The following is a 26,766-nucleotide window of genomic DNA, read 5'->3' on the forward strand; positions in this document are numbered from 1 at the left end:
CAACATTGACTACTACAACACTGACCACTCCAACACTGACCAATCCAACACTGTCCACTCCAACTCTGTCCTCTCCAACACTACCCACTCCAACACTGTCCCCTCCAACACTGACTACTCCAACACTGTCCACTCCAACAATATTCACTCCAACACTGACCAGTCCAACACTGTCCACTCCAACTCTGTCCTCTCCAACACTACCCACTCCAAAACTGTCCACACCGACACTGTCCACTCCAACACTACCCATTCCAACACTGTTTATTCCAACACTGTTCAATCCAATACTGACCAGTCCAACACTGTACCCTCCAACACTGACCACTCCAACACTGTACACTTCAACACTGTCCCCTCCAAAACTGTCCACTCCAACACTGTTTACTCCAACACTGACGACTCCAACACTGTCCCCTCCAACACTGACTACTCCAACACTGTCCACTCCAACAATATTCACTCCAACACTGACCAGTCCAACACTGTCCACTCCAACTCTGTCCTCTCCAACACTGTCCCCTCCAACACTGACCAATCCAACACTGTCCACTCCAACTCTGTCCTCTCCAACACTACCCACTCCGACACTGTCCATACCAACAATGTCCACTCCAACACTACCCACTCCAACACTGTCCCCTCCAACACTGACTACTCCAACACTGTCCACTCCAACAATATTCACTCCAACACTGACCAGTCCAACACTGTCCACTCCAACTCTGTCCTCTCCAACACTGTCCACTCCAACACTGACCAGTCCAACACTGTCCACTCCAACTCTGTCCTCTCCAACACTACCCACTCCAAAACTGTCCACACCGACACTGTCCACTCCAACACTACCCATTCCAACACTGTTTATTCCAACACTGTTCAATCCAATGCTGACCAGTCCAACACTGTACCCTCCAACACTGACCACTCCAACACTGTACACTTCAACACTGTCCCCTCCAAAACTGTCCACTCCAACACTGTTTACTCCAACACTGACGACTCCAACACTGTCCACTCCAAAACTGACCACTCCAAAAATGGCTACTCCAACACTGACTTCTCCAACACTGTCCACACCATCACTGACCACTCCAACACTGACCACTCCTACATTAACCACTCCAACACTGACTACTCCAACACTGTCCACTCCAAAACTGACCACTCCAACACTGTCCACTCGAACACTGACAACTCCATCACTGACCACTCCAACACTGTCCACTACAACATTGACAACTCCAACAATGGCTACCCAACACGGACCACTCCACCACGCTCCACTCCAACGTGGACAACTCCAACATTGACTACTCCAACACTGACCACTCCAACACTGACCACTCCAACACTGACAACTCCGACACTGTCCACTCCAACACTGACTATTCCAACACTGTTTACTCCAACACTTAACACTCCAACACTGTTTACTCCAACTCTGACCTATCAAACACTGACCACTCCAACAATGACCACTCCTACACTGTCCACTCCAACACTACCCACTCCAACACTGTCCCCTCCAACACTGACTACTCCAACACTGTCCACTCCAACAATATTCACTCCAACACTGACCAGTCCAACACTGTCCACTCCAACTCTGTCCTCTCCAACACTGTCCACTCCAACACTGACCAGTCCAACACTGTCCACTCCAACTCTGTCCTCTCCAACACTACCCACTCCACAACTGTCCACACCGACACTGTCCACTCCAACACTACCCATTCCAACACTGTTTATTCCAACACTGTTCAATCCAAAGCTGACCAGTCCAACACTGTACCCTCCAACACTGACCACTCCAACACTGTACACTTCAACACTGTCCCCTCCAAAACTGTCCACTCCAACACTGTTTACTCCAACACTGACGACTCCAACACTGTCCACTCCAAAACTGACCACTCCAAAAATGGCTACTCCAACACTGACTTCTCCAACACTGTCCACACCATCACTGACCACTCCAACACTGACCACTCCTACATTAACCACTCCAACACTGACTACTCCAACACTGTCCACTCCAAAACTGACCACTCCAACACTGTCCACTCGAACACTGACAACTCCATCACTGACCACTCCAACACTGTCCACTACAACATTGACAACTCCAACAATGGCTACCCAACACGGACCACTCCACCACGCTCCACTCCAACGTGGACAACTCCAACATTGACTACTCCAACACTGACCACTCTAACACTGACCACTCCAACACTGACAACTCCGACACTGTCCACTCCAACACTGACTATTCCAACACTGTTTACTCCAACACTTAACACTCCAACACTGTTTACTCCAACTCTGACCTATCAAACACTGACCACTCCAACAATGACCACTCCTACACTGTCCACTCCAACACTACCCACTCCAACACTGTCCCCTCCAACACTGACTACTCCAACACTGTCCACTCCAACAATATTCACTCCAACACTGACCAGTCCAACACTGTCCACTCCAACTCTGTCCTCTCCAACACTGTCCACTCCAACACTGACCAGTCCAACACTGTCCACTCCAACTCTGTCCTCTCCAACACTACCCACTCCACAACTGTCCACACCGACACTGTCCACTCCAACACTACCCATTCCAACACTGTTTATTCCAACACTGTTCAATCCAATGCTGACCAGTCCAACACTGTACCCTCCAACACTGACCACTCCAACACTGTACACTTCAACACTGTCCCCTCCAAAACTGTCCACTCCAACACTGTTTACTCCAACACTGACGACTCCAACACTGTCCACTCCAAAACTGACCACTCCAAAAATGGCTACTCCAACACTGACTTCTCCAACACTGTCCACACCATCACTGACCACTCCAACACTGACCACTCCTACATTAACCACTCCAACACTGACTACTCCAACACTGTCCACTCCAAAACTGACCACTCCAACACTGTCCACTCCAACACTGTCAACTCCAACATTGACAACTCCAACAATGGTTACCCAACACGGACCACTCCACCACGCTCCACTCCAACGTGGACAACTCCAACATTGACTACTCCAACACTGACCACTCCAACACTGACCACTCCAACACTGACAACTCCGACACTGTCCACTCCAACACTGACTATTCCAACACTGTTTACTCCAACACTTAACACTCCAACACTGTTTACTCCAACTCTGACCAATCCAACACTGACCACTCCAACAATGACCACTCCTACACTGTCCACTCCAACACTGACCACTCCAACACTGTGCACTCTGACATTAACCACTCCAATACTGACTACTCCGACAATGTCCACTCCTACACTGTCCCCTCCAAGACTGTTCACTCCAACACTGACCACTCCAACTCTGTCCACTCCAACACTGTCCACTCCGATACTACCCACTCCAGCACTGTCTACTCCTACACTGACCACTCCAACACTGTCCAGTTCAACACTGACCACACCAGCCCTGTCGACTCCAACACTACCCGCTCCAACACTGTCCACTCTGACATTAACCACTCCAACACTGCCCACTCCTACACTGTCCACTCCAAGACTGTTCACTCCAACACTGACCACTCCACCACTGTCCACTCCAACACTGTCCACTCCAACACTACCCACTCCAACACTGTCCACTCCAACACTGACCTCTCCAACACTGTCCACTCCAACACTGTCCACTCCAACACTGATGACTCCAACAATGGCTACTCCAATGCTGACTACACCAACACTGACCACTCCAACACTGACTACTCCAACACTTACTCACTCCTACACTTACCACTCCAACACTGTCCACTCTCAACACTGACCACTCCAACAACGGTTACTCCAACACTGACTACTCCAACACTGTCCACTCCAACACTGACCACCCCTACACTGACCACTCCAACACTGTCCACTCCAACACTACCCACTCCTACACTGACCACTCCAACACTGTCCACTCCAACACTACCCACTCCCACACTGACCACTCCAACACAGACCACTCCAACACTGTCCACTCCAACACTGACCACTCCAACACTGTCCACTCCAACACTGACCACTCCAACAATGGCTAACCTAACACTGACTACTCCAACACTGCACACACGAACACTGACTACTCAATCAGGGTTCACTCCAATGCTGACCACTCCAACACTGTCCACTCCAACTCTGTCCACTCCAACACTGACTACTCCAACACTGTTCACTCCAATAGTGACTACTCCAATACTGTCCACTCCAACACAGACTACTCAATCAGGGTTCACTCCAATGCTGACCACTCCAACACTGTCCACTCCAACTCTGTCCACTTCAACACTGACTACTCCAACACTGTTCACTCCAACAGTGACTACTCCAACACTGTCCACTCCAACACTGACAACTCAATTAGGGTTCACTCCAATGCTGACCAGTCCAACACTGTGCACTCCACCTCTGTTTACTCCAACTCTGACCAATCCAACACTGACCACTCCATCAATTACTATTCCAACACTGTCCCCTCCAACACTGACTACTCCATCAGGGTTCACTCCAACACTGATCACTCCAACACTGACCACTCCAACACTGTCCACTCCAACACTGATGACTCCAACACTGACTACTCCAACACTGACCACTCCAACACTGTCCACTCCAACACTGTTCACTCCAACACTGACTACTCCAAAACTGTTCACTCCAACACTGACCAGTCCAAGACTGTCCTCTCCAACTCTGTCCTCTCCAACACTACCAACTCCAACACTGTCCACACCAACACTGTCCACTCCAACACTGATCACTCCAACACTCTAACCTCAACACTGTACCCTCCAAAACTGTCCACTCCAACACTGTTTACTCCAACACTGACCATTCCAACACTGACTACTCCAACACTGTCCACTCCAACACTGACTACTCCAACTCTGTCCACTCCAACACTGACAACTCCAACAATGGCTACACAACACTGACCACTCCAACATGGTCCACTCCAACATGGACAACTCCAATACTGTCTACTCCAACAGTGAGTACTCCAACATTGACTACACCAACACTGACTACTCCAACACTGTCCACTCCAACACTGACTACTCCAACACTGTCCACTCCAACACTGACAACTCCAACAATGGCTACACAACACTGACCATTCCAACATAGTCCAATACTGTCCAACAACTCCAATACTGTCTACTCCAACAGTGAGTACTCCGACATTGACTACACCAACACTGACCACTCAAACACTGTCCACTGCAACACTGACCACACCAACACTGACCACTCAAACACTGACCACTCCAACACTGACTACTCCAAAGCTGTCCACACCAACACTAACGACTCCAACACTGACCACTACAACTTTAACAACTCCAACACTGAGGACTCCAACACTGTCCCCTCCAACACTGACAACTCCAACAATGGCTACTCAACACTGACCACTCCAACACGGTCCCCTCCAACACGGACAACTCGAACACAGTCCACTCCAACACTGACTACTCCAACATTGACTACTCCAACACTGACCACTCCAACACTGTCCGCTCCAACACTGACCACTCCAACACTGTCCACTCCAACACTGACAACTCCAACAATGGCTACACATCACTGACCACTCCAACACGGTCCACTCCAACATGGACAACTCCAACACTGTCCACTGCAACACTGACAATTCCAACATCGTCTACTCCAACACTAACCACACCAACACTGTCCACTGCAACACTGACCACTTCAACACTTTCCACTCCAACACAGACTACTCCAACATTACCCACTAAAACACTGTGTACTCCAACAATGTCCACTCCAGCACTACTCACGTCAACTCTGTCCACTCCAACACTACCCACTCCACCACTGTCAACTCCAACACTGACCAAAGCAAAACTTACCAATCCAAAACTGACCAGTCGAACACTGTCCACTCCAACACTGACCACTCCAACACTGTCTACTATAACACTGTCCACTCCAACACTGACAACTCCACCACTGTCCACTCCAATACTGTCCACTCCAACACTACCCACTCCAATACTGTCCACTCCAACACTACCCACTCCAAGACTGTCCACTCCTACACTGACCACTCCACCACGGTCCACTCCAATACTGTCCACTCCAACACTACCCACTCCAAGACTGTTCACTCCAACACTGACCAGTCGAACACTGTCCACTCAAACACTGTACACTTCAACACTGTACCCTCGAAAACTGTCGACTCCAACACTGTCTACTCAAATACTGTTCACTCCAACACTGACCACTCCAACATTAACCACTCCAACAATGGCTACTCCAACACTGACCACTCCAACACTGTCCACTCCAACACTGAGTACTGCAAAACTGTCGACTCCAACACGGTCTACACAAACACTGTTCAGTCCAACACTGACCACTCCAACATTAACCACTCCAACACTGAATACTCCAACACTGACCACTCCAACACTGACAACTCCAATACTGACCACTTCAACACTGTCCCCTACAACATAGACAAATCCACCACGTTCCACTCCAACACCGACGACTCCAACACTGTCCCCTACAACATTGACAACTCCACCACGTTCCACTCCAACACGGACGACTCCAACACTGACTTCTCCAACACTGTCCACACCATCACTGACCACTCCAAAACTGACCACTCCTACATTAACCACTCCAACACTGACCACTCCAACACTGTCCACTCCAATATTGACAACTCCAACAATGGTTACCCAACACTGACCACTCCACCACGCTCCACTCTAACACGGACAACTCCAACATTGACTACTCCAACACTGACCACTCCAACACTGATCACTCCAACATTGACTACTCAAACACTGTCCACTCCAAAACTGACCACTCCAACACTGTCCACTCGAACACTGACAACTCCATCACTGACCACTCCAACACTGTCCACTCCAATATTGACAACTCCAACAATGGTTACCCAACACTGACCACTCCACCACGCTCCACTCCAACGTGGACAACTCCAACATTGACTACTCCAACACTGACCACTCCAACACTGATCACTCCAACATTGTCTACTCAAACACTGTCCACTCCAAAACTGACCACTCCAACACTGTCCACTCGAACACTGACAACTCCATCACTGACCACTCCAACACTGTCAACTCCAACATTGACTACTCCAACACTGACCACTCCAACACTGATCACTCAAACACTGACCACTCCAACACTGACCACTCCAACACTGATCACTCAAACACTGACCACTCCAACACTGTCCACTCCGACACTGTCCACTCCAACACAGACTATTCCAATACTGTTTACTCCAACACTGACCACTCCAACTCTTATCACTCCAAAAATGGCTACACCAACACTGACTTCTCCAACACTGTCCACACCATCACTGACCACTCCAAAACTGACCACTCCTACATTAACCACTCCAACACTGTCCACTGCAACACTGACAACTCCAACACTGACCACTCCAACACTGTCCACTCCAATATTGACAACTCCAACAATGGTTACCCAACACTGACCACTCCACCACGCTCCACTCCAACACTGACCACTCCAACACTGATCACTCCAACATTGACTACTGAAACACTGTCCACTCCAACACTGACCACTCCAAAACTGTCCACTCCAACACTGACTATTCCAACACTGTTTACTCCAACACTTAACACTCCAACACTATTTACTCCAACTCTGACCAATCCAACACTGACCACTCCAACAATGACTACTCCAACACTGACTACTCCAACACTGACCACTCCTACACTGTCCACTCCAACACTGACCACTCCAACACTGTCCACTCCAACACTACCCGCTCCAACACTGTGCACTCTGACATTAACCACTCCAATACTGACTACTCCGACAATGTCCACTCCTACACTGTCCACTCCAACACTGACCTCTCCAACACTGTCCACTCCAACACTGATGACTCCAACAATGGCTACTCCAATGCTGACTACTCCAACACTGTCCACTCCAACACTGACTACTCCAACACTGTCCACTCCTACGCTGACCACTCCTACACTGACCACTCCAACACTGGCCACTCCAACACTTACTCACTCCTACACTGACCACTCCAACACTGTCCACTCTCAACACTGACCACTCCAACAACGGGTACTCCAACACTGTCCACTCCAACACTACCCACTCCCACACTGACCACTCCAACTCAGACCACTACAACAATGGCTACTCAACACTGTTCACTCCAACACTGACCACACCATCACCGTCCACTCCAACTCTGTCCACTCCAACACTAACTACTCCAACACTGTTCACTCCAATAGTGACTACTCCAACACTGTCCACACCATCACTGACCACTCCAAAACTGACCACTCCTACATTAACCACTCCAACACTGTCCACTGCAACACTGACAACTCCAACACTGACCACTCCAACACTGTCCACTCCAATATTGACAACTCCAACAATGGTTACCCAACACTGACCACTCCACCACGCTCCACTCCAACACTGACCACTCCAACACTGATCACTCCAACATTGACTACTGAAACACTGTCCACTCCAACACTGACCACTCCAAAACTGTCCACTCCAACACTGACTATTCCAACACTGTTTACTCCAACACTTAACACTCCAACACTATTTACTCCAACTCTGACCAATCCAACACTGACCACTCCAACAATGACTACTCCAACACTGACTACTCCAACACTGACCACTCCTACACTGTCCACTCCAACACTGACTACTCCAACACTGACCACTCCAACACTGTCCACTCCAACACTACCCGCTCCAACACTGTGCACTCTGACATTAACCACTCCAATACTGACTACTCCGACAATGTCCACTCCTACACTGTCCACTCCAACACTGACCTCTCCAACACTGTCCACTCCAACACTGATGACTCCAACAATGGCTACTCCAATGCTGACTACTCCAACACTGTCCACTCCAACAACGGGTACTCCAACACTGACTACTCCAACACTACCCACTCCTACACTGACCACCCCTACACTGACCACTCCAACACTGTCCACTCCAACACTACCCACTCCTACACTGACCACTCCAACACTGTCCACTCCAACACTACCCACTCCCACACTGACCACTCCAACTCAGACCACTACAACAATGGTTACCCAACACTGACCACTCCACCACGCTCCACTCCAACACTGACCACTCCAACACTGATCACTCCAACATTGACTACTGAAACACTGTCCACTCCAACACTGACCACTCCAAAACTGTCCACTCCAACACTGACTATTCCAACACTGTTTACTCCAACACTTAACACTCCAACACTATTTACTCCAACTCTGACCAATCCAACACTGACCACTCCAACAATGACTACTCCAACACTGACTACTCCAACACTGACCACTCCTACACTGTCCACTCCAACACTGACTACAACACTGACCACTCCAACACTGTCCACTCCAACACTACCCGCTCCAACACTGTGCACTCTGACATTAACCACTCCAATACTGACTACTCCGACAATGTCCACTCCTACACTGTCCACTCCAACACTGACCTCTCCAACACTGTCCACTCCAACACTGATGACTCCAACAATGGCTACTCCAATGCTGACTACTCCAACACTGTCCACTCCAACAACGGGTACTCCAACACTGACTACTCCAACACTACCCACTCCTACACTGACCACCCCTACACTGACCACTCCAACACTGACCACTCCTACACTGTCCACTCCAACACTGACCACTCCAACACTGTCCACTCCAACACTACCCGCTCCAACACTGTGCACTCTGACATTAACCACTCCAATACTGACTACTCCGACAATGTCCACTCCTACACTGTCCACTCCAACACTGACCACACCAACACCGTCCACTCCAACTCTGTCCACTCCAACACTAACTACTCCAACACTGTTCACTCCAATAGTGACTACTCCAACACTGTCCACTCCAACACAGACTACTCAATCAGGGTTCACTGCAATGCTGACCACTCCAACACTGTCCACTCCAACTCTGTCCACTCCAACACTGACTAATCCAACACTGTTCACTCCAACAGTGACTACTCCAACACTGTCCACTCCAACACTGACAACTCAATTAGTGTTCACTCCAATGCTGACCAGTCCAACACTGTGCACTCCACCTCTGTTTACTCCAACTCTGACCAATCCAACACTGACCACTCCATCAATGACTATTCCAACACTGTCCCTCCAACACTGACTACTCCATCAGGGTTCACTCCAACACTGATCACTCCAACATTGACCACTCCAACACTGACCACTCCAACACTGACCACTCCAACACTGTCCACTCCAACACTGACTATTCCAACACTGTTTACTCCAACACTGACCACTCCAACATTGACCACTCCAACACTGACCACTCCAACACTGACCACTCCAACACTGTCCACTCCATCACTGACTATTCCAACACTGACCACTCCAACACTGACCACTCCAACACTGACTATTCCAACACTGTTTACTCCAACACTGACTACTCCAACACTGACCACTCCAACACTGACCACTCCAACACTGTCCACTCCAACACTGACTATTCCAACACTGACCACTCCAACACTGACCACTCCAACACTGACTATTCCAACACTGTTTACTCCAACACTGACTACTCCAACACTGACCACTCCAACACTGACCACTCCAACACTGTCCACTCCAACACTGACTATTCCAACACTGTTTACTCCAACACTGTCCACTCCAACACTGACTACTCCAACACTGACTACTCCAACACTGACCACTCCAACACTGACTACTCCAACACTGATTACTCCAAAACTGTTCACTCTAACACTGACCAGTCCAAAACTGTCCACTCCAACTCTGTCCTCTCCAACACTACCAACTCCAACACTGTCCACACCAACACTGTCCACTCCAACACTGATCACTCCAACACTCTAACCTCAACACTGTACCCTCCAAAACTGTCCACTCCAACACTGTTTACTCAAACACTGTCCACTACAACACTGACTACTCCAACACTGACTACTCCAACACTGTCCACTACAACACTGACTACTCCAACACTGTCCACTCCAACACTGGCAACTCCAACAATGGCTACACAACACTGACCACTCCAACACTGTCCACTGCAACACTGACCACACCAACACTGACCACTCAAACACTGACCACTCCAACACTGACTACTCCAATGCTGTCCACACCAACACTAACGACTCCAACACTGACCACTACAACTTTAACAACTCCAACACTGAGGACTCCAACACTGTCCCCTCCAACACTGACAACTTCAACAATGGCTATTCAACACTGACCACTCCAACACGGTACCCTCCAACACGGACAACTCGAACACAGTCCACTCCAACACTGACAACTCCAACAATGGCTACACATCACTGACCACTCCAACACGGTCCACTCCAACACTAACCACACCAACACTGTCCACTGCAACACTGACCACTTCAACACTTTCCACTCCAACACAGACTACTCCAACATTACCCACTAAAACACTGTCTACTCCAACAATGTCCACTCCAATACTACTCACGTCAACTCTGTCCACTCCAACACAACCCACTCCACCACTGTCAACACCAACACTGACCAAAGCAAAACTTACCAATCCAAAACTGACCAGTCGAACACTGTCCACTCCAACACTGACCACTCCAACACTGTCTGCTATAACACTGTCCACTCCAACACTACCCACTCCAATACTGTCCACTCCAACACTACCCACTCCAAGACTGTCCACTCCTACACTGACCACTCCACCACTGTCCACTCCAATACTGTCCACTCCAACACTACCCACTCCAAGACTGTTCACTCCAACACTGACCAGTCGAACTCTGTCCACTCCAACACTGTACCCTCGAAAACTGTCGACTCCAACACTGTCCACTCCAACACTGATGACTCCAACAATGGCTACTCCAATGCTGACTACTCCAACACTGTCCACTCCAACACTGACTACTCCAACACTGTCCACTCCTACGCTGACCACTCCTACACTGACCACTCCAACACTGACCACTCCAACACTTACTCACTCTTACACTGACCACTCCAACACTGTCCACTCTCAACACTGACCACTCCAACAACGGGTACTCCAACACTGACTACTCTAACACTACCCACTCATACACTGACCACCCCTACACTGACCACTCCAACACTGTCCACTCCAAAACTACCCACTCCTACACTGACCACTCCAACACTGTCCTCTCCAACACTGACCACTCCAAAAATGGCTACTCCAACACTGACTTCTCCAACACTGTCCACACCATCACTGACCACTCCAACACTGACCACCCCTACATTAACCACTCCAACTCTGTCCACTGCAACACTAACCACACCAACACTGTCCACTCCAAAACTGACCACTCCAACACTGTCCACTCCAACACTGACAACTCCAACACTGACCACTCCAACACTGTCCACTCAAATATTGTCAACTCCAACAATGGTTACCCGACACTGACCACTCCACCACGCTCCACTCCAACACGGACAACTCCATCTCTGACCACTCCTACACTGTCCACTCCAACACTGACCACTCCAACACTGTCCACTCCAACACTACCCGCTCCAACACTGTGCACTCTGACATTAACCACTCCAATACTGACTACTCCGACAATGTCCACTCCTACACTGTCCCCTCCAAGACTGATGACTCCAACAATGGCTACTCCAATGCTGACTACTCCAACTCTGACTACTCCAACACTGACTACTCTAACACTGTTCACTCCAACAGTGACTACTCCAACACTGTCCACTCCAACACTGACAACTCAATTAGGGTTCACTCCAATGCTGACCAGTCCAACACTGTGCACTCCACCTCTGTTTACTCCAACTCTGACCAATCCAACACTGACCACTCCATCAATGACTATTCCAACACTGTCCCTCCAACACTGACTACTCCATCAGGGTTCACTCCAACACTGATCACTCCAACATTGACCACTCCAACACTGACCACTCCAACACTGACCACTCCAACACTGTCCACTCCAACACTGACTATTCCAACACTGTTTACTCCAACACTGACCACTCCAACATTGACCACTCCAACTCTGACCAATCCAACACTGACCACTCCGTCAATGACTATTCCAACACTGTCCCCTCCAACACTGAGTACTCCATCAGGGTTCACTCCAACACTGATCACTCCAACATTGACCACTCCAACACTGACCACTCCAACACTGACTACTCCAACACTGACTACTCCAACACTGACCAGTCCAACACTGACTACTCCAACACTGATGACTCCAACACTGACTACTCCAACACTGACCACTCCAACACTACCCGCTCCAACACTGTGCACTCTGACATTAACCACTCCAATACTGACTACTCCGACAATGTCCACTCCTACACTGTCCCCTCCAAGACTGATGACTCCAACAATGGCTACTCCAATGCTGACTACTCCAACACTGTCCACTCCAACACTGACTACTCCAACACTGTCCACTCCTACGCTGACCACTCCTACACTGACCACTCCAACACTGACCACTCCAACACTTACTCACTCCTACACTGACCACTCCAACACTGTCCACTCTCAACACTGACCACTCCAACACTGTCCACTCCTACGCTGACCACTCCTACACTGACCACTCCAACACTGACCACTCCAACACTTACTCACTCCAACACTGACCACACCAACACCGTCCACTCCAACTCTGTCCACTCCAACACTGTTCACTCCAATAGTGACTACTCCAACACTGTCCACTTCAACACTGACTACTCAATCAGGGTTCACTCCAATGCTGACCACTCCAACATTGACCACTCCAACACTGACCACTCCAACACTGACTACTCCAACACTGATGACTCCAACACTGTCCACTCCAACACTACCCACTCCTACACTGACCACTCCAACACTGTCCACTCCAACACTATCCACTCCCACACTGACCACTCCAACTCAGACCACTCGAACACCGTCCACTCCAACTCAGAACACTCCAACACTGACTACTCCAACACTGACCACACCAACACCGTCCACTCCAACTCTGTCCACTCCAACACTAACTACTCCAACACTGTTCACTCCAATAGTGACTACTCCAACACTGTCCACTCCAACACAGACTACTCAATCAGGGTTCACTGCAATGCTGACCACTCCAACACTGTCCACTCCAACTCTGTCCACTCCAACACTGACCACTCCAACACTGTCCACTCCAACAATGACCACTCCAACACTGACCACTCCAACAATGACCACTCCTACATTGTCCACTCCAACACTGACCACTCCAACACTGTGCACTCTGACATTAACCACTCCAATACTGACTACTCCGACAATGTCCACTCCTACACTGTCCCCTCCAAGACTGTTCACTCCAACACTGACCACTCCAACACTGTCCACTCCAACACTGTCCACTCCGATACTACCCACTCCAGCACTGTCTACTCCTACACTGACCACTCCAACACTGTCCAGTTCAACACTGACCACTCCAACCCTGTCGACTCCAACACTACCCGCTCCAACACTGTCCACTCTGACATTAACCACTCCAACACTAACCACTCCAACACTGCCCACTCCTACACTCTCCACTCCAAGACTGTTCACTCCAACACTGACCACTCCACCACTGCCCACTCCAACACTGTCCACTCCAACACTACCCACTCCAATACTGTCCACTCCAACACTGACCTCTCCAACACTGTCCACTCCAACACTGTCCACTCCAACACTGATGACTCCAACAATGGCTACTCCAATGCTGACTACACCAACACTGACCACTCCAACACTGACTACTCCAACACTTACTCACTCCTACACTTACCACTCCAACACTGTCCACTCTCAACACTGACCACTCCAACAACGGGTACTCCAACACTGACTACTCCAACACTGTCCACTCCAACACTGACCACCCCTACACTGACCACTCCAACACTGTCCACTCCAACACTACCCACTCCTACACTGACCACTCCAACACTGTCCACTCCAACACTACCCACTCCCACACTGACCACTCCAACTCAGACCACTCCAACACTGTCCACTCCAACACTGACCACTCCAACACTGTCCACTCCAACACTGACCACTCCAACAATGGCTAACCTAACACTGACTACTCCAACACTGCCCACACGAACACTGACTACTCAATCAGGTTTCACACCAATGCTGACCACTCCAACACTGTCCACTCCAACTCTGTCCACTCCAACGCTGACTACTCCAACACTGTTCACTCCAATAGTGACTACTCCAACACTGTCCACTCCAACACAGACTACTCAATCAGGGTTCACTCCAATGCTGACCACTCCAACACTGTCCACTCCAACTCTGTCCACTCCAACACTGACTACTCCAACACTGTTCACTCCAACAGTGACTACTCCAACACTGTCCACTCCAACACTGACAACTCAATTAGGGTTCACTCCAATGCTGACCAGTCCAACACTGTGCACTCCACCTCTGTTTACTCCAACTCTGACCAATCCAACACTGACCACTCCATCAATTACTATTCCAACACTGTCCCCTCCAACACTGACTACTCCATCAGGGTTCACTCCAACACTGATCACTCCAACATTGACCACTCCAACACTGACCACTCCAACACTGACCACTCCAACACTGTCCACTCCAACACTGACCACTCCAACACTGACCACTCCAACACTGACCACTCCAACACTGACTACTCCAACATTGATGACTCCAACACTGACCACTCCAACACTGTCCACTCCAACACTGTACACTCCAACACTGACCACTCCAACACTGACTACTCCAACACTGACTACTCCAACAGTGACCACTCCAACACTGTCCACTCCAACACTGACTACTCCATCAGGGTTCACTCCAACACAGACCACTCCAACACTGTCCACTCCAACACTGACTACTCCAACACTGACCACTCCAACACTGTCCTCTCCAACACTGACCACTCTAAAAATGGCTACTCCAACACTGACTTCTCCAACACTGTCCACACCATCACTGACCACTCCAACACTGACCACCCCTACATTAACCACTCCAACTCTGTCCACTGCAACACTAACCACACCAACACTGTTCACTCCAAAACTGACCACTCCAACACTGTCCACTCCAACACTGACAACTCCAACACTGACCACTACAACACTGTCCACTCAAATATTGTCAACTCCAACAATGGTTACCCAACACTGACCACTCCACCACGCTCCACTCCAACACGGACAACTCCATCTCTGACCACTCCTACACTGTCCACTCCAACACTGACCACTCCAACACTGTCCACTCCAACACTACCCGCTCCAACACTGTGCACTCTGACATTAACCACTCCAATACTGACTACTCCGACAATGTCCACTCCTACACTGTCCCCTCCAAGACTGATGACTCCAACAATGGCTACTCCAATGCTGACTACTCCAACTCTGACTACTCCAACACTGACTACTCCAACACTGTTCACTCCAACAGTGACTACTCCAACACTGTCCACTCCAACACTGACAACTCAATTAGGGTTCACTCCAATGCTGACCAGTCCAACACTGTGCACTCCACCTCTGTTTACTCCGACTCTGACCAATCCAACACTGACCACTCCGTCAATGACTATTCCAACACTGTCCCCTCCAACACTGAGTACTCCATCAGGGTTCACTCCAACACTGATCACTCCAACATTGACCACTCCAACACTGACCACTTCAACACTGACCACTCCAACACTGTCCACTCCAACACTGACCACTCCAACACTGACCACTCCAACACTGACCACTCCAACACTGACTACTCCAACATTGATGACTCCAACACTGACTACTCCAACACTGACCACTCCAACACTGTCCACTCCAACACTGTCCACTCCCACACTGACTACTCCTACACTGTCCACTCCAACACTGACCACTCCAACACTGTCCACTCCAACACTACCCGCTCCAACACTGTGCACTCTGACATTAACCACTCCAATACTGACTACTCCGACAATGTCCACTCCTACACTGTCCCCTCCAAGACTGATGACTCCAACAATGGCTACTCCAATGCTGACTACTCCAACTCTGACTACTCCAACACTGACTACTCCAACACTGTTCACTCCAACAGTGACTACTCCAACACTGTCCACTCCAACACTGACTACTCCAACACTGTCCACTCCAACACTGATGACTCCAACAATGGCTACTCCAATGCTGACTACACCAACACTGACCACTCCAACACTGACCACTCCAACACTTACTCACTCCAACACTGACCACACCAACACCGTCCACTCCAACTCTGTCCACTCCAACACTGTTCACTCCAATAGTGACTACTCCAACACTGTCCACTTCAACACTGACTACTCAATCAGGGTTCACTCCAATGCTGACCACTCCAACATTGACCACTCCAACACTGACCACTCCAACACTGACTACTCCAACACTGATGACTCCAACACTGTCCACTCCAACACTACCCACTCCTACACTGACCACTCCAACACTGTCCACTCCAACACTATCCACTCCCACACTGACCACTCCAACTCAGACCACTCGAACACCGTCCACTCCAACTCAGAACACTCCAACACTGACTACTCCAACACTGACCACACCAACACCGTCCACTCCAACTCTGTCCACTCCAACACTAACTACTCCAACACTGTTCACTCCAATAGTGACTACTCCAACACTGTCCACTCCAACACAGACTACTCAATCAGGGTTCACTGCAATGCTGACCACTCCAACACTGTCCACTCCAACTCTGTCCACTCCAACACTGACCACTCCAACACTGTCCACTCCAACAATGACCACTCCAACACTGACCACTCCAACAATGACCACTCCTACATTGTCCACTCCAACACTGACCACTCCAACACTGTGCACTCTGACATTAACCACTCCAATACTGACTACTCCGACAATGTCCACTCCTACACTGTCCCCTCCAAGACTGTTCACTCCAACACTGACCACTCCAACACTGTCCACTCCAACACTGTCCACTCCGATACTACCCACTCCAGCACTGTCTACTCCTACACTGACCACTCCAACACTGTCCAGTTCAACACTGACCACTCCAACCCTGTCGACTCCAACACTACCCGCTCCAACACTGTCCACTCTGACATTAACCACTCCAACACTAACCACTCCAACACTGCCCACTCCTACACTCTCCACTCCAAGACTGTTCACTCCAACACTGACCACTCCACCACTGCCCACTCCAACACTGTCCACTCCAACACTACCCACTCCAATACTGTCCACTCCAACACTGACCTCTCCAACACTGTCCACTCCAACACTGTCCACTCCAACACTGATGACTCCAACAATGGCTACTCCAATGCTGACTACACCAACACTGACCACTCCAACACTGACTACTCCAACACTTACTCACTCCTACACTTACCACTCCAACACTGTCCACTCTCAACACTGACCACTCCAACAACGGGTACTCCAACACTGACTACTCCAACACTGTCCACTCCAACACTGACCACCCCTACACTGACCACTCCAACACTGTCCACTCCAACACTACCCACTCCTACACTGACCACTCCAACACTGTCCACTCCAACACTACCCACTCCCACACTGACCACTCCAACTCAGACCACTCCAACACTGTCCACTCCAACACTGACCACTCCAACACTGTCCACTCCAACACTGACCACTCCAACAATGGCTAACCTAACACTGACTACTCCAACACTGCCCACACGAACACTGACTACTCAATCAGGTTTCACACCAATGCTGACCACTCCAACACTGTCCACTCCAACTCTGTCCACTCCAACGCTGACTACTCCAACACTGTTCACTCCAATAGTGACTACTCCAACACTGTCCACTCCAACACAGACTACTCAATCAGGGTTCACTCCAATGCTGACCACTCCAACACTGTCCACTCCAACTCTGTCCACTCCAACACTGACTACTCCAACACTGTTCACTCCAACAGTGACTACTCCAACACTGTCCACTCCAACACTGACAACTCAATTAGGGTTCACTCCAATGCTGACCAGTCCAACACTGTGCACTCCACCTCTGTTTACTCCAACTCTGACCAATCCAACACTGACCACTCCATCAATTACTATTCCAACACTGTCCCCTCCAACACTGACTACTCCATCAGGGTTCACTCCAACACTGATCACTCCAACATTGACCACTCCAACACTGACCACTCCAACACTGACCACTCCAACACTGTCCACTCCAACACTGACCACTCCAACACTGACCACTCCAACACTGACCACTCCAACACTGACTACTCCAACATTGATGACTCCAACACTGACCACTCCAACACTGTCCACTCCAACACTGTACACTCCAACACTGACCACTCCAACACTGACTACTCCAACACTGACTACTCCAACAGTGACCACTCCAACACTGTCCACTCCAACACTGACTACTCCATCAGGGTTCACTCCAACACAGACCACTCCAACACTGTCCACTCCAACACTGACTACTCCAACACTGACCACTCCAACACTGTCCTCTCCAACACTGACCACTCTAAAAATGGCTACTCCAACACTGACTTCTCCAACACTGTCCACACCATCACTGACCACTCCAACACTGACCACCCCTACATTAACCACTCCAACTCTGTCCACTGCAACACTAACCACACCAACACTGTTCACTCCAAAACTGACCACTCCAACACTGTCCACTCCAACACTGACAACTCCAACACTGACCACTACAACACTGTCCACTCAAATATTGTCAACTCCAACAATGGTTACCCAACACTGACCACTCCACCACGCTCCACTCCAACACGGACAACTCCATCTCTGACCACTCCTACACTGTCCACTCCAACACTGACCACTCCAACACTGTCCACTCCAACACTACCCGCTCCAACACTGTGCACTCTGACATTAACCACTCCAATACTGACTACTCCGACAATGTCCACTCCTACACTGTCCCCTCCAAGACTGATGACTCCAACAATGGCTACTCCAATGCTGACTACTCCAACTCTGACTACTCCAACACTGACTACTCCAACACTGTTCACTCCAACAGTGACTACTCCAACACTGTCCACTCCAACACTGACAACTCAATTAGGGTTCACTCCAATGCTGACCAGTCCAACACTGTGCACTCCACCTCTGTTTACTCCGACTCTGACCAATCCAACACTGACCACTCCGTCAATGACTATTCCAACACTGTCCCCTCCAACACTGAGTACTCCATCAGGGTTCACTCCAACACTGATCACTCCAACATTGACCACTCCAACACTGACCACTTCAACACTGACCACTCCAACACTGTCCACTCCAACACTGACCACTCCAACACTGACCACTCCAACACTGACCACTCCAACACTGACTACTCCAACATTGATGACTCCAACACTGACTACTCCAACACTGACCACTCCAACACTGTCCACTCCAACACTGTCCACTCCCACACTGACTACTCCTACACTGTCCACTCCAACACTGACCACTCCAACACTGTCCACTCCAACACTACCCGCTCCAACACTGTGCACTCTGACATTAACCACTCCAATACTGACTACTCCGACAATGTCCACTCCTACACTGTCCCCTCCAAGACTGATGACTCCAACAATGGCTACTCCAATGCTGACTACTCCAACTCTGACTACTCCAACACTGACTACTCTAACACTGTTCACTCCAACAGTGACTACTCCAACACTGTCCACTCCAACACTGACAACTCAATTAGGGTTCACTCCAATGCTGACCAGTCCAACACTGTGCACTCCACCTCTGTTTACTCCAACTCTGACCAATCCAACACTGACCACTCCATCAATGACTATTCCAACACTGTCCCTCCAACACTGACTACTCCATCAGGGTTCACTCCAACACTGATCACTCCAACATTGACCACTCCAACACTGACCACTCCAACACTGACCACTCCAACACTGTCCACTCCAACACTGACTATTCCAACACTGTTTACTCCAACACTGACCACTCCAACATTGACCACTCCAACTCTGACCAATCCAACACTGACCACTCCGTCAATGACTATTCCAACACTGTCCCCTCCAACACTGAGTACTCCATCAGGGTTCACTCCAACACTGATCACTCCAACATTGACCACTCCAACACTGACCACTCCAACACTGACTACTCCAACACTGACTACTCCAACACTGACCAGTCCAACACTGACTACTCCAACACTGATGACTCCAACACTGACTACTCCAACACTGACCACTCCAACACTACCCGCTCCAACACTGTGCACTCTGACATTAACCACTCCAATACTGACTACTCCGACAATGTCCACTCCTACACTGTCCCCTCCAAGACTGATGACTCCAACAATGGCTACTCCAATGCTGACTACTCCAACACTGTCCACTCCAACACTGACTACTCCAACACTGTCCACTCCTACGCTGACCACTCCTACACTGACCACTCCAACACTGACCACTCCAACACTTACTCACTCCTACACTGACCACTCCAACACTGTCCACTCTCAACACTGACCACTCCAACACTGTCCACTCCTACGCTGACCACTCCTACACTGACCACTCCAACACTGACCACTCCAACACTTACTCACTCCAACACTGACCACACCAACACCGTCCACTCCAACTCTGTCCACTCCAACACTGTTCACTCCAATAGTGACTACTCCAACACTGTCCACTTCAACACTGACTACTCAATCAGGGTTCACTCCAATGCTGACCACTCCAACATTGACCACTCCAACACTGACCACTCCAACACTGACTACTCCAACACTGATGACTCCAACACTGTCCACTCCAACACTACCCACTCCTACACTGACCACTCCAACACTGTCCACTCCAACACTATCCACTCCCACACTGACCACTCCAACTCAGACCACTCCAACACCGTCCACTCCAACTCAGAACACTCCAACACTGACTACTCCAACACTGACCACACCAACACCGTCCACTCCAACTCTGTCCACTCCAACACTAACTACTCCAACACTGTTCACTCCAATAGTGACTACTCCAACACTGTCCACTCCAACACAGACTACTCAATCAGGGTTCACTGCAATGCTGACCACTCCAACACTGTCCACTCCAACTCTGTCCACTCCAACACTGACCACTCCAACACTGTCCACTCCAACAATGACCACTCCAACACTGACCACTCCAACAATGACCACTCCTACATTGTCCACTCCAACACTGACCACTCCAACACTGTGCACTCTGACATTAACCACTCCAATACTGACTACTCCGACAATGTCCACTCCTACACTGTCCCCTCCAAGACTGTTCACTCCAACACTGACCACTCCAACACTGTCCACTCCAACACTGTCCACTCCGATACTACCCACTCCAGCACTGTCTACTCCTACACTGACCACTCCAACACTGTCCAGTTCAACACTGACCACTCCAACCCTGTCGACTCCAACACTACCCGCTCCAACACTGTCCACTCTGACATTAACCACTCCAACACTAACCACTCCAACACTGCCCACTCCTACACTCTCCACTCCAAGACTGTTCACTCCAACACTGACCACTCCACCACTGCCCACTCCAACACTGTCCACTCCAACACTACCCACTCCAATACTGTCCACTCCAACACTGACCTCTCCAACACTGTCCACTCCAACACTGTCCACTCCAACACTGATGACTCCAACAATGGCTACTCCAATGCTGACTACACCAACACTGACCACTCCAACACTGACTACTCCAACACTTACTCACTCCTACACTTACCACTCCAACACTGTCCACTCTCAACACTGACCACTCCAACAACGGGTACTCCAACACTGACTACTCCAACACTGTCCACTCCAACACTGACCACCCCTACACTGACCACTCCAACACTGTCCACTCCAACACTACCCACTCCTACACTGACCACTCCAACACTGTCCACTCCAACACTACCCACTCCCACACTGACCACTCCAACTCAGACCACTCCAACACTGTCCACTCCAACACTGACCACTCCAACACTGTCCACTCCAACACTGACCACTCCAACAATGGCTAACCTAACACTGACTACTCCAACACTGCCCACACGAACACTGACTACTCAATCAGGTTTCACACCAATGCTGACCACTCCAACACTGTCCACTCCAACTCTGTCCACTCCAACGCTGACTACTCCAACACTGTTCACTCCAATAGTGACTACTCCAACACTGTCCACTCCAACACAGACTACTCAATCAGGGTTCACTCCAATGCTGACCACTCCAACACTGTCCACTCCAACTCTGTCCACTCCAACACTGACTACTCCAACACTGTTCACTCCAACAGTGACTACTCCAACACTGTCCACTCCAACACTGACAACTCAATTAGGGTTCACTCCAATGCTGACCAGTCCAACACTGTGCACTCCACCTCTGTTTACTCCAACTCTGACCAATCCAACACTGACCACTCCATCAATTACTATTCCAACACTGTCCCCTCCAACACTGACTACTCCATCAGGGTTCACTCCAACACTGATCACTCCAACATTGACCACTCCAACACTGACCACTCCAACACTGACCACTCCAACACTGTCCACTCCAACACTGACCACTCCAACACTGACCACTCCAACACTGACCACTCCAACACTGACTACTCCAACATTGATGACTCCAACACTGACCACTCCAACACTGTCCACTCCAACACTGTACACTCCAACACTGACCACTCCAACACTGACTACTCCAACACTGACTACTCCAACAGTGACCACTCCAACACTGTCCACTCCAACACTGACTACTCCATCAGGGTTCACTCCAACACAGACCACTCCAACACTGTCCACTCCAACACTGACTACTCCAACACTGACCACTCCAACACTGTCCTCTCCAACACTGACCACTCTAAAAATGGCTACTCCAACACTGACTTCTCCAACACTGTCCACACCATCACTGACCACTCCAACACTGACCACCCCTACATTAACCACTCCAACTCTGTCCACTGCAACACTAACCACACCAACACTGTTCACTCCAAAACTGACCACTCCAACACTGTCCACTCCAACACTGACAACTCCAACACTGACCACTACAACACTGTCCACTCAAATATTGTCAACTCCAACAATGGTTACCCAACACTGACCACTCCACCACGCTCCACTCCAACACGGACAACTCCATCTCTGACCACTCCTACACTGTCCACTCCAACACTGACCACTCCAACACTGTCCACTCCAACACTACCCGCTCCAACACTGTGCACTCTGACATTAACCACTCCAATACTGACTACTCCGACAATGTCCACTCCTACACTGTCCCCTCCAAGACTGATGACTCCAACAATGGCTACTCCAATGCTGACTACTCCAACTCTGACTACTCCAACACTGACTACTCCAACACTGTTCACTCCAACAGTGACTACTCCAACACTGTCCACTCCAACACTGACAACTCAATTAGGGTTCACTCCAATGCTGACCAGTCCAACACTGTGCACTCCACCTCTGTTTACTCCGACTCTGACCAATCCAACACTGACCACTCCGTCAATGACTATTCCAACACTGTCCCCTCCAACACTGAGTACTCCATCAGGGTTCACTCCAACACTGATCACTCCAACATTGACCACTCCAACACTGACCACTTCAACACTGACCACTCCAACACTGTCCACTCCAACACTGACCACTCCAACACTGACCACTCCAACACTGACCACTCCAACACTGACTACTCCAACATTGATGACTCCAACACTGACTACTCCAACACTGACCACTCCAACACTGTCCACTCCAACACTGTCCACTCCCACACTGACTACTCCAAAACTGTTCACTCCAACACTGACCAGTCCAAGACTGTCCACTCCAACTCTGTCCTCTCCAACACTACCAACTCCAACACTGTCCACACCAACACTGTCCACTCCAGCACTGATCACTCCAACACTCTAACCTCAACACTGTACCCTCCAAAACTGTCCACTCCAACACTGTTTACTCCAACACTGACCATTCCAACACTGACTACTCCAACACTGTCCACTCCAACACTGACAACTCCAACAATGGCTACACAACACTGACCACTCCAACATGGTCCACTCCAACATGGACAACTCCAATACTGTCTACTCCAACAGTGAGTACTCCAACATTGACTACACCAACACTGACAACACCAATACTGTCTACTCCAACAGTGAGTACTCCAACATTGACTACACCAACACTGACCACTCAAACACTGCCCACTGCAACACTGACCACACCAACACTGACTACTCCAATGCTGTCCACACCAACACTAACGACTCCAACACTGACCACTACAACTTTAACAACTCCAACACTGAGGACTCCAACACTGTCCCCTCCAACACTGACAACTCCAACAATGGCTACTCAACACTGACCACTCCAACACGGTCCCCTCCAACACGGACAACTCGAACACAGTACACTCCAACACTGACTACTCCAACATTGACTACTCCAACACTGACCACTCCAACACTGTCCTCTCCAACACTGACCACTCCAACACTGACCACTCCAACACTGACCACTCCAACACTGTCCTCTCCAACACTGACCACTCCTACACTGACCACTCCAACACTGTCCACTCCAACACTATCCACTCCAACACTACCCACTCCAACACTGACTACTCCAACACTGATGACTCCAACACTGTCCACTCCAACACTGACTACTCCAACACTGTCCACTCCAACACTGTCCACTCCAACACTGACCACTCCAACACTGTCCACTCCAACACTGTCCACTCCAACACTGACCACTCCAACACTGACCACTCCAACACTGTACACTCCAAAACTGACCACTCCAACACTGTCCACTCCAACACTGTCCACTTCAAAACTGACCACTCCAACACTGTCCCCACCAACACTGTCCACTCCAACACTGACTACTCCAACACTGTCCACTCCAACACTGACCACTCCAACACTGACCACTCCAACACTCACCACGCTAACACTGTCCACTCCAACAATGATGACTCCAACAATGGCTACTCCAACGCTGACTACTCCAACACTGTCAACTCCAACACTGACTACTCCAACTCTGTCCACTCCTACGCTGACCACTCCTACACTGACCACTCCAACACTGACCACTCCAACACTGTCCACTCCAACACTGACTATTCCAATACTGTTTACTCCAACACTGACCACTCCAACACTGACTACTCCAACACTGTTTACTCCAACACTGACCACTACAACACTGACTACTCCAACACTGACTACTCCAACACTGACCACTCCAACACTGTCCACTCCAACACTGTCCACTCCAACACTGACCACTCCAACACTGACTACTCCAACACTGACTACTCCAACAGTGAGCACTCCAACACTGTCCACTCCAACACTGACTACTCCATC

The sequence above is a fragment of the Hypanus sabinus genome, chromosome 16 (assembly GCF_030144855.1).
Source record: "Hypanus sabinus isolate sHypSab1 chromosome 16, sHypSab1.hap1, whole genome shotgun sequence".
Taxonomy (NCBI): Eukaryota; Metazoa; Chordata; class Chondrichthyes; order Myliobatiformes; family Dasyatidae; genus Hypanus; species Hypanus sabinus.